This window comes from Falco punctatus, assembly GCF_963210335.1.
Source record: "Falco punctatus genome assembly, chromosome: 4".
Taxonomy (NCBI): Eukaryota; Metazoa; Chordata; class Aves; order Falconiformes; family Falconidae; genus Falco; species Falco punctatus.
In genome coordinates, this window is record NC_137583.1 from 27,640,344 (window position 1) to 27,656,041 (window position 15,698).

Below are 15,698 nucleotides of genomic sequence, written 5' to 3' on the forward strand. Positions count from 1 at the left end.
CAGTTCCTTACTGTAAGTCCTTTTCCTGATATTTACCCTAGATGTACCTTACCCTTTTTAACTTAGGGAATTTCTTTCTAGTGACACCACAGCTCAATGATAGAAGATCAGTTTCAAAATGAAACACGTGGTCTGAAAAGTATCCAGCGACATCTCATTCGACTTAGACTCTTTCTAATGTCAGAATCAAGTAATTGTTTTATAAAACTCGAATTTGCTAGAAGGGCTTAATGCATGTTTTAGTACAACTGAGTAATAAAGTAATTGTAGATTTATTGCTGCTCTTAATACTAGGGGAAAGATACGTTGTTCCACTTGGGACCACTTAAGCATATAGTGTTTTAAAGGATACAATTGGGCAGCACAGATTTATTATTTGTGCTGAGTGAGAAGTGTTGATTCACCTCCCTTTTTCTTTTTTTTCATGTGGATTTGGGGGAAGAAATGGAAGCGTGGCTGTGCAATGCCTTACCCGCAGCCATTAGGGACGGAAATCTGGCTTGGCTCTCCCCAGCTGCCCAGAGCCTTCGTGGCAATGCCAAGAAAATGACCTGCTCCTGTCACAGCCCCTGGCACTCAGGCACACATTTTTATCTCCAGTGTAAAGTGCAGCAAAAGACTGTTCTGAATTTCTTCATGTAGTGAACGAGCTGCTGAAATAATACTGGCTGGCAAGCCATTATGTATTTTTTATTACTAAGATAGTAAAATATTGAAATGACTTCTGACAGAAAGAGAAGAGCAAAGGAAAACACCCAGGAGAAATTATTTTATCTCAGAGGTTTTAATTGAATGGTGTAAAACATTTTTATGGTAAAAGAAAGATGATTTATTTTGCTGTTATGATCATCTATGCTATAAAAGAGTGCCTCCTTTGAAAAGCTTACACACTCCTGTGTTTACCTGCTATCATGTATTTGGGGGTTTCTGCTGCATAGATGATTCTCAAGGATAGGGTTTTTTTTCCCTCTCCACCTTTTTTTTTTGTTCCTTACCACTGCCTAAAATCTTGTTTGTTTATGTGATTGACTCTGCAAGGGTTTTGCAATCCTCTGAGAGAGCAGGGGAAGGTGGCCATGAGCCCGGCACGCTTATTAGCAAACCTGAGCCTGACCTTTTCCAGGGGCTGAGCCGGAGCCCCGTGCACAGCGTGGGACCATGCTGCTGTCCCCAGGAGCCAGTCCCCTCCTTTTCTCCATGGCAGAGATGAGACCCCTAAGAAAGACATTCACTCAGGGCTGGTTTTTGTAACGTTCAGCAAATTTCCTAGTGAATGGGATTTGCCATCTGGTAACAGTTCGTTACACGATTTGATTGTTTCCTGGAGAATCCTAGAGATGCTGTCATTTAGCAAATGATTCTTGCAAAAGAGCCAGTTAGCCCTGTTTTTATTCCCTCTGAATGGCTGGAAAGCAGATTTCATTTTGAATTTCAGACTGGTTGGTCCTTCATTCCAGCCTCTCGTGCACACTGTGCCCAGAGAGGGACCTTGGTGCCACGCGAAGGCTATGACACTGTGAGCTCAGGGGAGCAGCTGGAGCAAGAAGGTCCCGTTTGCTGCTGATGTGTGTTGGAGGGTCTAGGGTGGGAGCTGCGCTGGGTCACGGGAAGGGGAGAGATTTGCTGAAAGAAGGCAAAAAGCAGCAGTACCCTGAGAAACGTGGAGGTCTGTATTTTATCTCTGGTTGTCAGAGGGAGAGGTTCCCTCCTCAGCCCTCAGTGAGGGTGTGGGGTGTCATGGCACAGGTCTGTGAGGATTACCCAAAAGCAAACACAGTCCAAGAGAAATTCAAAAGTCAGCAAATGCTGCTGATGTGCCCTATTTCAAGGGGATTCAACCACCAAGATGGATCAAGGTGGACACATGCGCAAAGCCCCTCATTTTGAGGGGCTGGATGGGAATGTGTTGGGATTGATGATGTTGATGGCCGGTCCCATCTCCTCTCCCTGTCTGGTGAGCAGCAATTTGGAGCTGCAACTTTTCCATGCTGGCTCAGAACTGATGGGGAGAAAAGGGGCAGGCAGGCAGCACTCAGTCCCACCTGGCTGCTGCTAGGGACCCATGGGTGGGCCAGTGGGTGCCCCTTGCCCAGCATCCATCCCTGGGAGCCGTGCTGAGCTGCCTCTGTTCTGGGGCTCTGGCAGCACTCACTTCGCTGACACTTTTAAAGAGGGCAGCTGTTCTCCTCTTGCTGAAGCAGCCTCCTATTGCTAAGGCAAGATGATTGCATTTCATACCTTTCCAGCTCTAATTTGCACTTCTTTGGGGAAGATGGTAGGACAAGTTATATCAGAGCAGCTGCTGTCTCACTAGGTTTTAAAGGAAAATGAAACAAAACACTCTGTATTTCTTTTAAGTTGTTTTAGTGCTTACAAAGTGTGCCTGGCTGACCTCTCGGAAGGCTGAACATCTGTGCCAGCAGAAATGGGGATGTTCTAAACCACTGAGAGGCAGGTTTTTGGGGTCCTCCTTCCTGCTGTTCTGCTATATGCCCCCAAATAGGGGACTGCAATAGCACTGCATGTTCACTTAGTGCCTACCTGGTACCCCAAAGTACCTGGTGCTGCCTCCTGAAACAGCACAGCTCCTCCCAGGTGCGAGCCAGTGGATTGAAGCATTTTTTTTTCTTAATTACTTTTTCTGAACAGGCTCCCTGTAGAGGTGACTGTCCCTCCCTGAGGGGACAGCCTGGTCCCCATGACCAGGTCAGGGCTGGCCCATATGCTTGTATGTCATCAGCTGAAAATCTGCTTCAATCTTATCATCTTGCCTGAAGTGCAAATACGGCTGCCACGGCTGCTTTTCTTAGCAGCCTGGTAAGGGCGAGTACCTCCAGGACTGAAGAAAAAAGAATCCAGTGGTGAGATTATACAGAGAAATGTGGGCTGACTTTTAAAGAATATGTACGCTACAGAGCAAGTGAAACCATAGGCATTGTTTTGAGTAATTTCTGAAGATTTTTTAAAAACTATTTTTTATTTTCCAGTCTGCTAGAGCAGACTGCTGACACACTGGAAGGAAACCGTGGGGTGCATATGTGATAAGGATTCTCTCGCTGTATTTCTATTGTTTTTTGTATTAAACACTGACATTAAACCTCGTACATTTAACGTGTTAAATCCTGTCTCAGTGTTTCTATAGAAACAAGCTGGCTGCTCATTACAGCATGAGGATTCCCAGGCTGACCTCATCAGAGCCTCCCTTGGTAGTGTCTCTCCCACTCTCTGGTCACACTGTTATCTCTCTCACAGGTCTCTGGATCTGACCTCCCCTTGTGTCACTACTCACCTGTAATCCCCTCTTCTACCCCTGCCACCCAGTTCCCCCGCCATCACCCCAAGCACGTGAGGATGGAAGAGGATTCCCAGCACAAACGGGTCATGTAAGACCATATAAGGCTGGCATTTGCAGAAAAAGCACCATCACCGTGGCAGGAATGATTTATGTTTCCTTTCTTCCTCTGACAGTTCCCTGCCATTTACTTGATGCTGAAGAATAACTACTCTCTTAAAATACCATTTAAATATCCCACCAGAGAATTCACGTACATGCATTATACGCCCAATGAAAAGAGAATCCCCTTGACTACATTTGACTTCTGAATATAAAAATCTGCACATTTTGCAAGCGTGCTTCCTCTTCATTGGCAGGTGGCATCTGCATAAATCACAGCACGCCTATTGCTGCCACAGCTCTGCATGTGGATCGGGCACCACTGCAGCAGGCCCCCCTGAACTGACAGCTGCCATCACAGCATCCTGCACTTCTCCAGGCACTGTTCTCGCTTGTATTTCCCTCTTGTTACTTTGATACAGCATGCTGTTTCCCTGCTTTTGGCAATATTTTTGCCCTGGCGAGCAAAAGACCTGCTCCTGCTAGCCTTTGTGCGCAGCAGAGTGTTTGCTCCTTCCCATCTCTTGCTATCAAGGAGGCCACAGTCAAAGCTGAAGCAGGGCACAGAGCAGATCACACATCCAGCAGCCCCACAGCCCATCCCCAGGGAGACAGGGACATGAGTTTTGGGTTTGTGTGTCATGCAGCATCCATCCTTGCTGTGTCTGCAAAGCAAAAGCCCTAATGCGCTGCTGGAGCAGTGCTGGGGGTGCAGTCCTGATGCGCCACCCCATCAGAAAGTGCTTTCTTGCTCAGCCTAGCTCTGGGGGATTCAGAGGAATGCGCTATGGATACACACCCAAAATGGGGATATTTTAACTAGAAGGGGGCAAGCCCTGCAGGTCAGAAGCCAGTACTTTCCAGGGCAGGTGTCACTCATTGTCATTACCTTTCTCCTCTTCATAGCTTTCACCTGCTTCTTTTAGACCATCTTGTTTTGCCAAAGATTATTGCAGAGGGCAAAATAAAGAGCAGCAGTCCCTTTTTAAATTGACTGACAGGATTTTTGTCACTTTAGCCCTAGCACTTGGCAAGTCCTTGAGGCCTGGCTGGGTTTTTTTCCTCAGTCAGGAGAAGCAGATGAAACACATCAGATACACTCAGAGATGCAATGCGGGGTATTTCTCCAGAACATCCATACACCGCTATTTCCTCAAAATACAGGTGAAAGCTCTCTCAGTCCCATTTCCAGGGTCACCTTGAAGCATCTGCTGAGCTGTTAAGTCACATGCTTGAGCTAATTTTCCCCATTAGCCAACACTCAACTCTGCCATAATTCCTCCGACCTACCCATGTGTAATCAAACCCAGGATGCTCCTGCCTACTTCTGCCTTCACTAGGTGCCCGTGGTTAGTAGTTTTGAGTGTCTCTAGGTCCCTCTCCTATAAAAGGAGAGCCTTAACAACCCTTCCTTTAGCTTGCAAGGACAGTAATTAGCACCTTCTTCAGCTCCAGCTTAGCATATGCCTGGTAGAGCCCTGAACCCCCTAGGCTACAGCAGGGATGTTTGAGGTGTGCTCTCTGCTCCAGGAAGACTGTCTTTGGAGGAAGAGAAAGGTAAGGGCATCCTGGTGAATTGCTGAAGAGCTTGGGGTAACTTGTTTTTGGCTATTGAGGTACCCAGTTGTAGGTTAATATTTGGGAATTGTTTGGGTTTTGTTTTGGGGTGGGTTCACCCTCTTTAAATGCAGTGTAAGGGGGAAATAAAGTTCTTGTGTTTGGAGCCACCTAAACCAAGCAGTGCTGAGCTGTTACTCCGGGGCAGACCTGCCTGATCCTCACTGCAGGCAGGTTACTGGACACAGGGACAGGAGACACCAAAGGGTGCCCTGTGAGGGCAGAGCTGCTGCTTCGCGTAGGTGGGTGGTGTGTTCCTCCACTTGTGTCTGGCTGTGCTCAGCCCTTTTATAGGGCCATTCCCAGCAATGGGAGTGTGAGAGTTCCCTTCAGCTATTGAGCAAACACCTGTTGGTGTGTCCATCTACCTAGAGGTTGGGACAATGGATGAAAAGGGATTTAACAATAAAGCAAGGGTGAATATAACCACTTGAGGAGGGACCTGCACTTTGGAAACCTCTGAGAAATGAGCACCTTTTCCAGTTTTCCTATTCTAATTAAAGAAACAATACTGAAACAACTGGTTGTTGCTTTTCAATGCTATGTACTAATATAAATCTAGCAGAAAGCATTGGACAGGCACATAAATGCAGAATGATGCAGAGATCAATATTCAGCAGAGTAATTGCCAGGAGATATTCAAATGACCTTCCAGAACAAGGAACACTTCATATGATGAAGCCAGCCAGGAAGGGCAGTTAATATAGATTGGTTAGTACACTGGACTATCTTAATTGTGGTGAGAGTTATTACTGCTGTGAGAGAACAGAATAGTGAAAATGGAAGAAAAATAACAAATGGGTAGCCTGGGTACATGGACAGGGGAGAAAAATGAAATGCAAGAGGTGAAGGAGAATTTTACAGGGAAACTACTCACCCCTTGGGGTAAATATATAACTAGGCAATATATTGATGAGAGATAATTTTGGGGAATAATCTTGACTATGAACAGTAATAGTCTCTCAGCCTGAGAGAAGATTTAAGAGGTCGTAAAAAGAGTTGGCCTCACAAGAAAGGACAGAAATAGGGTTGAAACTGTAGACCTTAAATACCTCAGCCATGAGATGAAAAGTAAACAAATTGGGAAAGCAGCTTTTAATAATAGAGTGGTGAACTGGAAATAAAGCTGCTTCCTCTGCTGTGATTTAAGGCTGCCTTATCATTCCCTGCTGTAGTAGGGGTCTGTGTGTGCCTGGTGTAATCAAATGAAACTCCCTCTCAGGTTGCATGGGGAGGAATGTGCGCTGTGTGGCTCTGGAAACCAGTGCTTTTAAATGGAGAAAAACAGGGTTCATGATAACTAAGCCATAAATAAAAGGCTTTCTACACAGGATTCCTTTTATCAAGGAAAATAAATGCATAGCATCTCCTTTATCTTTGCTTCTGACTGCCCTGCAACTTCTGATGATGTCTTCAGAGGCAAGAGCCATGGTAACTGGCAGAGGAGCAAAACCAGGGTCCCCTGAATTGCCCTTTGAAGGGGTTTTGTTGGGAGCACATCACTGAGCATCTGAGCCCAAGCCACTGCCTTCCCACTCAGCCACTGCAGAGCTCAACCCGACCTGTGTCACTTGGAAGTCCCTTGACTTTTGAGAAAGAGATTCTGTTTCCTTTTTGCTCCTCTGTGCAGCAAACCCAGCTGTGAAAATGCTGAAAAATTAGCATCTTATCACATCTGCACACATGAAAGCTTTTGGAAATGCCCTAATCAGTATGCCACAAGCCAGCTGCAAGCACTAATAAGCAGAAACAGCCAAATAAGTTTTGCCCATGTTCCACCAACTGTGCCGTATCAAAATATGCCAGCCTAGTGCCAGTTTTCTCTTGCTTTTTGGATCTGCTGGAATCCCATGCAGAACAGCAAGCAGAATATGGTAAATAGTGTGTGTGGGGGGAAATAATAATCCTGTCTGTAAGTAGTCCATTAGGTTGCATCACACCAGCCAGTGTTTTTGCTTTTGCAAAAAACCCTGGGTAGTTGGAAACTGCTCACCAGCTGAGTTTCTGAAACTGTGGCTGCAGTTACGCAAGCTCTTCACACTTAAGATGCCCCTGCACCTTACATCATCTCTGACAAAGCTAATAACATCATGTGCTGAGCCCTGACAGCTGGATTGCATGTCTGAGAGCTGGAGGAACTAGGGGAACCAATATCTCTAGGTCAGAGCTGTGGTTTGTAAGGTGATAGCTTCAAGGAACGAATAGCCTCGATCCTTATCTGGGTTTTAACCTGGATCTACTCTCAGCCCCACAAGTCTCCCAACTGAAAACTGGGCGTGACTTGCCTGCTTTCAGCCAGAGATGTGAGTCAGAGCCCTGGCTCCAGCTACCTGCTCGCCTACAGCAACGCAGGCAAAATGATTCAGGGGTTATTTGCCCTTCTGCAGCTGGTTTTCCCTTTCACAAAGGACAGACAGGTTGTAGCATCCTCCCATTCCTCTCTGCCCAGGCTGGTGTGCATTTTATTACCTTTTTAATGTATCGGTCCCTCAGCATTGAGTCTCGTGGGTTATTTAAAGACCATATGTTTTCTTCCCCCTTTAAGCAACTGCCATCTAATTTATGAAACTAAACTGATCTTCCTCCAGCCCCCTTGTGATTCAGAAGGGATGCACAAGAGATACTCTTGGGTTAGGAAGCTGAGAGCCCCAGTGCTGGTGTCTCCTGGGCTGGGACCAAAATGCATCCCCAGGATTGCAAGGGGAGGGGATCTAGCACAAGCCAAATGGGAGCAGAAACCAGGAATTGCCAGGCACAAGTTGCTCAACATCATCATATTTCAATATTTATAGAATGCTGTTGCCTCTCAAATGTAAAATTGTGCTGTTATCTCCATATGTGCAGATTTTCTACACATGCAGCTATGCTCACTCCATATGAGAACTCTTTCAAACCCTTCCATTATTTCCTTCGTAACCAAAGTCTTTAAGAGCTTGTCTTAATTTTCCTTATCACATAACAAGGTTGGATCTTTTTTTTTCTCTGCATGCAAAATCCCAGGCGATGCACCCCAAAAGCACTGCATTTTACGGGTACTGCTTCCTGGGTTTAAGAGGACTTGAACTCCCCAGAACCATTGCCACCTCTTATAACCCAGAAGGTTCATGTCTTTACTAATTTGCAAAGCCTAACGATGCCTTTTCCTTGACAGATCTACCACAGATTAATGAGAATTTTCACCTGAAAAGCTGAGTGTCTGAAAATTACAGTTTCCAAAACTGAGGCTACAGGGGAAAGCAAGTATGGCAGGCAAACCTGTTACCTTATTGTGCTCTAATCATCATTTCTGCAACTGCTGTCTTCAGGGATGCCTTTCAAACATGAAAAGGGCCCTAGTTTTCCCCCAGGTAATCTCACTAAACCCAGAAAAGCTTCACCACTGGAAAAGCATTGCAAGTTTGAAGTGGAACAAGCACCACCCACCCAAACCCACTTACCTGCCTGCTGATAGGGAACCTGATGTTTTCCTCTGCCCTGGCCAAGGATTTTTGTCATTTTTATGTAAAATTATGCAGATCTGCCCTCTACATTTTGTGATGTGAAAGATGTATCTCAGCTAATTATTTACCCTGTGAAAACACATTTTGCTCCAGGCAGATGGCTGCTGGCTGGGACAATTTCTCATTTTCTGGCAACCTCCAGACCTATAGGGACTGTAGGTTGTACCATATAGCTTATGCTATGTCTGTGCAGCTCCGATCAATCTTTCCTTGCAGGAGCAGATCTGATTTTTAATAGCATCCCTGTCCTTGTTTTATCAAGGACTGTCAACAGTGTAAAGAAATAACTTAATAAATAGTGATACATAAACACTGAAACCGTGTATTTACCACATTCAGTGCACTTGCTGAGCTGTTCATCATCTAATGTTACTGATGTTGCATGGCAACCAGTGTTTAAAGGTTTGCTGACTCAAAGAGCCTCTGTACTTTAGAAGGTTTGGTGTATTTATTTGACGACCTCTAGCTTCAATGGGTCCTTTTTCATCTTTGTGTAGCTGATGTTTATAATGATTATGAAAACAATTTAATTTTGGTTTCCATAAAAATACTAAATGCCCAGCTTTATGCTATCACTACTGCAGAAAAAAGGTTTGGGCTCGTTGACAAAGAGGACCCAGCATGTTTATTGCTTTCCAGGTGTATTTTGCGTCAGTCACCATTGCGTCATGTCAGTTAGCAGGAGCCTCGATGGAGGCACCACAAGCCCCACTTGCTGAGCTGCCACCTCACCCAGGTGTTATTTTGGTGATGCTTGGTGGGTGCCCCACTGCTGCCCAGTGGCTGGACCAGGCAGAGGGATGGCAGCAGCGTTGGATGGCTGGTGATGCCATGTACCCCCCGTAGTGCTGTCTGCAGCCTGTCCCCTTGCTTGTGGAGCTGAGCTCGGTGCTGAGCTGAGGTGCTGCTGGCGGTGAGGGCTGTAAGGGATGCTTTCCCCTTTGCGGCTGGGCTTGGGGAAAGACCAGGCAGCAACTAGACCTCCACTCCTCTTTGCCCCAAATGGGAACAGTTTTCAGTTTTATTCAGAACAGAGCAAAGCCTCATCCCAGAGGCTGTTGGCATAAGCCCAGAATTAGTCATTAAAAACAAATCCCGGCAGGTTTGGGGGGGTTGAGGTTTTATAGGACAGATTTTTACTGTAGTGAGAAAATACTGCTGCGTAGCACTGCATTACAAATTCCCAATCAAAAGGTACCAAAAGTCTCTGTAACAACATGGCATTTTCCAAAAACTCCTCCAGAGGCCTCTGGCATTCTCGGTGTGTGCAGCGCTGTAGGTACAAGGCTCAGATGTGTTGCTGGGCTTGGTAGCCGTTTGGTTCCAGTATGTTACATTATATTATTAAATCCTGATGCTGTGGCTAGCAACATATTTATATCTATTAATGGAATGAGTATTTGACTGATGCTAATTTCTGAAGCTTGTCCTTCACTTCTTCAGGCATTCGCTGAAGGGTATTAGCAGTTTTCCATCTGCATATTAAGATATTACGAGAGGGCCAGACCTCGGTGAATATTTGTTTATTCAGCTTCCCATTTTGCATTCCAGTTTTCATCATCAAGGGAGTTTTCTGTTTGTTTCAGCCAGTTTTAGCTAAAGCCTTTGGAGAGAGATGGCAAACTCATAGAATCATTTAGGTTGGAGAAACCCTTTAAGATTGAGTCCAACCATTAATCTGGGACTGCTGAGCCCACCACCAAACCATGTCCCTGCTCGCTGCATCTACGTGGTTTTTAAATGCTTCCAGGGATATCAATTCAACCTTTTCCCTGGGCAGCCTGCTCCAGTAACGCCATGATTTTTAGGCAACTGGGGCTTTGGGGGAGACCCTTTCTGAAATGGGAGGTGAGAGGGGGAGATAGAGAGAAAGAAGAATTTCTTTCCTGGAATGCCCTGGGGATGAAGGGTGTTTTCTCAGTGGGAAAGCAATAGCAGAGCAATGCAGAGCTGGGATGCCCAGCCTGCTGTATGGGTCTGTCGGGAAGGGCTGGGTGTTCAAGCTGCCAGGGTTGCTTGTGGGAAACAATCTTTAGGGAATATTGTGAGTGAAGCTGCAGGTGAGAATCGTGCAAAAGGGAGTTAATGCTCTTGTGTGTCTGCCCCAGTGGTGCTGCTAAATGTCCCTTGGAAATCTTTCTTGGCAAAGGCAAGTCTTTGTCAGGCAGTTTTCAGCTCATGGCCGTGATGCTCCTCCAACCCACTGAACCCATGTGAGATGAAACAAGGGTTAATTGGTCACTGCTGTCTTGTTCATGCCACTAGAAAATTCACAGGTTGGTTTGGGTTTTGTGTTGGTTTTTCCTTCACATGTTTGTTTTGTAAGTGACATCACAGCAGAACTTCAAGAATAATTAAAAAAAAGAGAGAGAAAATATGCTGGAAGTCGTGGCCACTGGGTATCTGGGCTCACAGTTGGCCTTTTCAGGCATTGTCAATGCATATTTTGCCTCCTGCTGCCAGCTTGATGCATTGTCAGAGGATGCCATGTTTAATTAATACCATGTGCAGAGGTTGCTGGAGAGGACGGTGTGAGTTGCTTATTAAAAAAAGATTAGTTTTTCCAAGCAGGTATATTTTAATGAAAGGAAAAGTTACCCTTACGTTCCTCACAGGCGGGGGGAAGCAGTCACATGTGGACTTCTTCCACATATGCTTCATTTGTGTGGATTTCATTGCATCTGAATGCTGTGGGGTTGTTCTGCCCATAGCAGTTTTTTTTCCAAATTCACCCTTTAGTGCCCTTGTTTTACTTATGATCCGAAGGAAGCCTCCATGCATTGGAAATACCTTTCATGATCTGAAGTTTTGACTAACACCACATTCAATGTCACAATTCCTGCAAAGCAGCCATGCAATGCAGGCCTTTGCCCAAGCCCCTTTCCCTTACCTGGGCGCTTGGTAGTGATTTTAGCACCAGCAGCAGCAGAAAAGAGATCAAGTATCTCAGACCTTCTCTCACCTGCATCACCGCAAGATGTGTGTTGAGCCAGAAGAGCATCCCCCTTCATAGACGGTTCCTGGCCATACAAACCAAATGCTCTGGCATGAACAGATGGGTCAGCAAGCCTGAGTGTGCCCAGAAAACTGGAGAAACCTCCACTCCCCATCCCACAGCCAGCTACTGCCCAGCCCTGCGGTGGTGAATAGTACAGCTGCCCCAAAAGCCTGGGCACCTCCTTGGATCTGTGCAGGAAAGAGCTCTTCACCTTTATTTTTTGTTCAATCCAATGGGGTGGGTTGATCAACATAAACATTTAGAATTGGAGCACATTTCCAGGGAGCTGATCACAGTTATAATACTCTGCAGGTTATTTTCAAGGGTTTCTATTCAAGAGTGTTTTGAAATCACTTCTTCAGACTAACCAATGGTGCCGTTGCCTGGTGCTGAGGAGCCCTTTGTATGGCACTGACAAAAATAAAGAAGAGAGGAGGAGCCGGGAGGTCAGGAATTCACCAAGCAGCCTCATCATTATTTTCTTCTTCGGATGCAATATTAGTGGCCATTTTTGAAGGAGAAATGGCTTTTCATTATGCCCCATTGTAACGTGGTGCTTTTGCATCCTACATGCACCTTGACAATACTTCATCCTTAACCCACTTAAAAACACTCAAGTAAATGAAAAGGTTGCTATAGGCAACCTCCTTCTGACACTGCAACATTAATTGCAGGACTCCCTGAGTGGAACAGGGATTCCCTACCCATTAGCCAACCACACTGACAGGAAAGCAACAGCAGTTAAAATTAAGGAACTGAGCTGAACTTTGCCTTAAAATGATGGGGGTGTGTGTGGGGAATCACAAGTTTTAATTATTGCAAATCATAAAGGATGTTAATTGCCTGAAAAGAACAAGAACTGTTTTCATATAATGCAGTGGAAGGAGTAGAAACAGTAATTGAACAAATGTATTCCAATAGAGGTGTAATTGATACTTAAACTCAAATAATAATCTTCTAATCTAGGTTACTTGTGACATCTTACAGGAAGGAATTAACAGTATGTTCTAAGTTTCTCATCCCTCCAAATAAATCTTTTGCTTTAGAAAAAATAAATTCCATTGTAGAAATTAATGAGTTCTCTCACTTGAATTTTTCCTGAAAAGTTAACCAAATTCTGAAAAATCTATAAAGCTAGCTACACTCTTTATTGGAGTCTGGTGAAGGATGACATTTATGTCATGGATGTGCTTTGTGCTGTCCCTGGGAAAATTATCTCTTATTTTGCGAAGTTATAGTGTTAAAAATTGCCATTTTCATACACTCTGTAAAGACTCAGTGGAACATTGCAAAGAAATCCCTGAAGATCATGTATACAATGAGCCTTGCTGGAAGTCGGCAGGCAGACAAGAAATTGCAAGCCTAGATTATAAGATCCCAGGCAGCAGAGCTGGGAGCGCAGACCTTACCCCTTGCCGGCAGCGCTCCTCCGGCTTACGTCCCGACAGCGAAGGGAAGGAGGAAGGGAAAGAGAAGAAGGTGATGGGTTCAGTTCAAGAAGGACAAGAGCTGAATTTGGTGAAGGTGTGGGGAACTGCAACCAGTGGGAACCAGAACAAGGAACCTTTGGAGACCTATGGCGACGTTGGGCCAGCAGTTAGGTTAGCAGGCAATTCAAGGTGGTGGAGAGGTGTTCGCTTTCAGGGGGTTGTTGCTTTCTGCTGTACAACCTGTGAGTCCTGGGTGAGAGCACAACCCAAAATCCCTGCTCCTACCTCAAAAGTATTTGCCGTTGAAGGTATGCTTGCCTGATTCCCAGGGCTTTCCTTTCCTATCTATTTGCAAAATTGGCTTTACACACCTCAGAGGAGCAGGACAAACCACCTGCCTGGACCTGGTGCAAGGCTGCTGAAATCTGTCTCTGCTAGGGCAAATTTTTGTATTCTTAAAAATGCATCTGCAGGCAGCTGGAAGCACAGCACTCTGTGTATCTCTTGAGAAGATATTGAACTTTTTCCTTTTGAATGCACCCCTGTAGCCACTGCCAACAAAAAGGACAGAATTAATTATGAGCAAATTTCCAAACAGTTTTATAAGCCACTAACAAAACCCATACTTGCTCCATTCTTTCCCGTTTTGTCTTTCTAATTAAAATGTAAAATTAATCATACTCAAATTAAGATGGGGATATTTTTTTCCCCCCCTTGCCTGGGATCATTCTGGACATAAGGACACCCATATTCCTCTTATTCATATTATGCTAATTGCTAAATCAGCTTATTTTTAGCTGCCCCTAGCTTTAATTAGAAGATTTTCAGAGTGGTGGAGGGGGTAGCTCTGTGTGACGCTGAGGCCAGTGGCAGTGGGTATCCACAAACCAGTGCTCCATGCTCCTAGTCGTTCCTGTAACAAGTGTTTTGCCGTATGAGGTGTCTGATGGGCACCCCAGCTGCATGTCTGAGCAGGGAACATGCTTTGGTGAGCGTGTGCTTTGATATGGGCTGTTACCTGGGCAGCCACACAAGTATCACAGTGTTTTGTCTGGCTGCTGCTATTGCACAAAGCATTTCTGATGTGATGGGGGAGCTTTCCCAGGGCAGAGGCTGCCCGGTGCTTGGACAGCCCTTCCCATGGCTGGCGCTGAGATGTTCCGCTGCCCTGGTGTTGGCACGGACCCTGCTTTGAGCTGATTTCAGCAGCCAATTTCTGACCCTGGTCCTCCAGCCTGAGGCTTTGATGCTCACTGGGAGGAAAAACAAAGCCCCAGTGTGACCACCCCAGCTGCAAAGCACATTTCAAGCCTAGCATCATAATGTGGCCTAAACTAAGTTTCATTTTACTTCTGTCAGGAATGCTGAAAAAGAATGAAAATCTATTTACTCAAAACCTTTTAAAAAGCTTGCCTTTATATAAGCTGCTTGGGCTTTGTGCCAGAAAAAATACCTCTGAGTATTGTTTATACCCTTGCCCATGCTGAAGGTTCCAGCATCAGTAACCTCTGAGAGACACTGAGCTCACCCAACAATCACCCTAATGGACTGTGGCTTTCATTACTAGTTAAGAAAAACTCTATGTTCAAAAGTCACAGTGAAATGTATTTGGACAGAGATTTACTGGAATGACTGAAAAAATCAAACTCTTACACAGATCTTTTTCTAATGCAATTACTTTCATAGGGTGAAATTGTGAAAGCCTTTCCTTGGTAATTAGCTGTTAGCACAGGTAAGCTTATGTAATTTGCTTGAAGAGTGGAATAAGGCTTGTTTCAGAATAATTATGGGCATGAACTAGGATGCAGGTCTATCCCTTATGGACTCAACTTGGCCACTTTTTCTCATTAGACACTAACTATCCCGTGGGATTTCATAAGAGTATTTGAAAATTGAGCTACTGTGAAGGAAATAGTAGACAGGGTGGAAGAATCCAGCTCTCTTTTCCCCCCATTTTTTTCTCAACTTTGTACCATGAAAAAATCTCTGAAGAATGAGAAATTAGTATTTCCAGCTGATTTTTGGTGAGGAGGAGAGGAGAGAAGAGAATTGGGTGACCACTCAAAGCAAATAGGTTTGAGAAAGGGAAACATTTTGAAAATATCATCAGCAAAACAGAGGAAACAAGCAAAAAAGCAAACAAAAACCCCCCAAAGCAAACAAAGAAAACCAAAACAAATTATGCCAACACTGTCCACAGGAAAAAAAAAAAAAAAAAAAGTCAAGGCTTCTGGTCAAAAAAATCTCGGCAAGGATGAGATATAAGTGGATAACATGCAGCTTTCCAGATTTCACAGTTCTCAGGAAAAATGTTGCTGGAAAAAACTGGAAGGGCAGTGAGTCGGTGTGTGCCTTGCCTCATGGACAACCCCCAGAAATGTCTGGGTTTCCCATCCCCTTGCTTTGGGAAGGCAGCCCTGGGCATGTGCTCCTGGGGTGGATCTGAATGGAAGCCCTACCTTAGGAACTCCTAGGAGCTTCTGAAGGAGTCAGCAAGGGCTCAGGGATCCAGCTGACATAATGTGCTTGGATTTCCTAAAGATTTTTAACAGGTTCTCTAATCAAAGGAGCTGTAAGAAATCTTTAAGTAACCCAAAGTCACCGAACTCACTACAAAATGAGAAGGAAGGTCCTTCCAGAAGGGCATCAGGTTAAAGACTAGGAAACAGAGGGAAGGAGGAAGAGGTCAGCCTTCATGGTAACGAGCTCCACAAGGCCTGACCTGTGAAACTTGACCAAGGCTTCTTGTCCTGCTCGGC

General features: G+C 45.1%; 2 long non-coding RNA genes across 2 annotated transcripts in view; both read left to right on the forward strand.

Moving 5' to 3' along the window:
- The window catches only part of LOC308063534, a 30,154-nt gene extending 15,036 nt beyond the window's left edge, over positions 1–15,118 (forward strand). Inside the window, exon 2 of the long non-coding RNA XR_013927978.1 lies at positions 443–15,118. This is a non-coding gene — a long non-coding RNA (uncharacterized lncRNA). The remainder of the gene's footprint in view (positions 1–442) is intronic.
- The window catches only part of LOC308063536, a 673,278-nt gene that overhangs the window by 493,000 nt on the left and 164,580 nt on the right, over positions 1–15,698 (forward strand). The window lies entirely within an intron of this gene.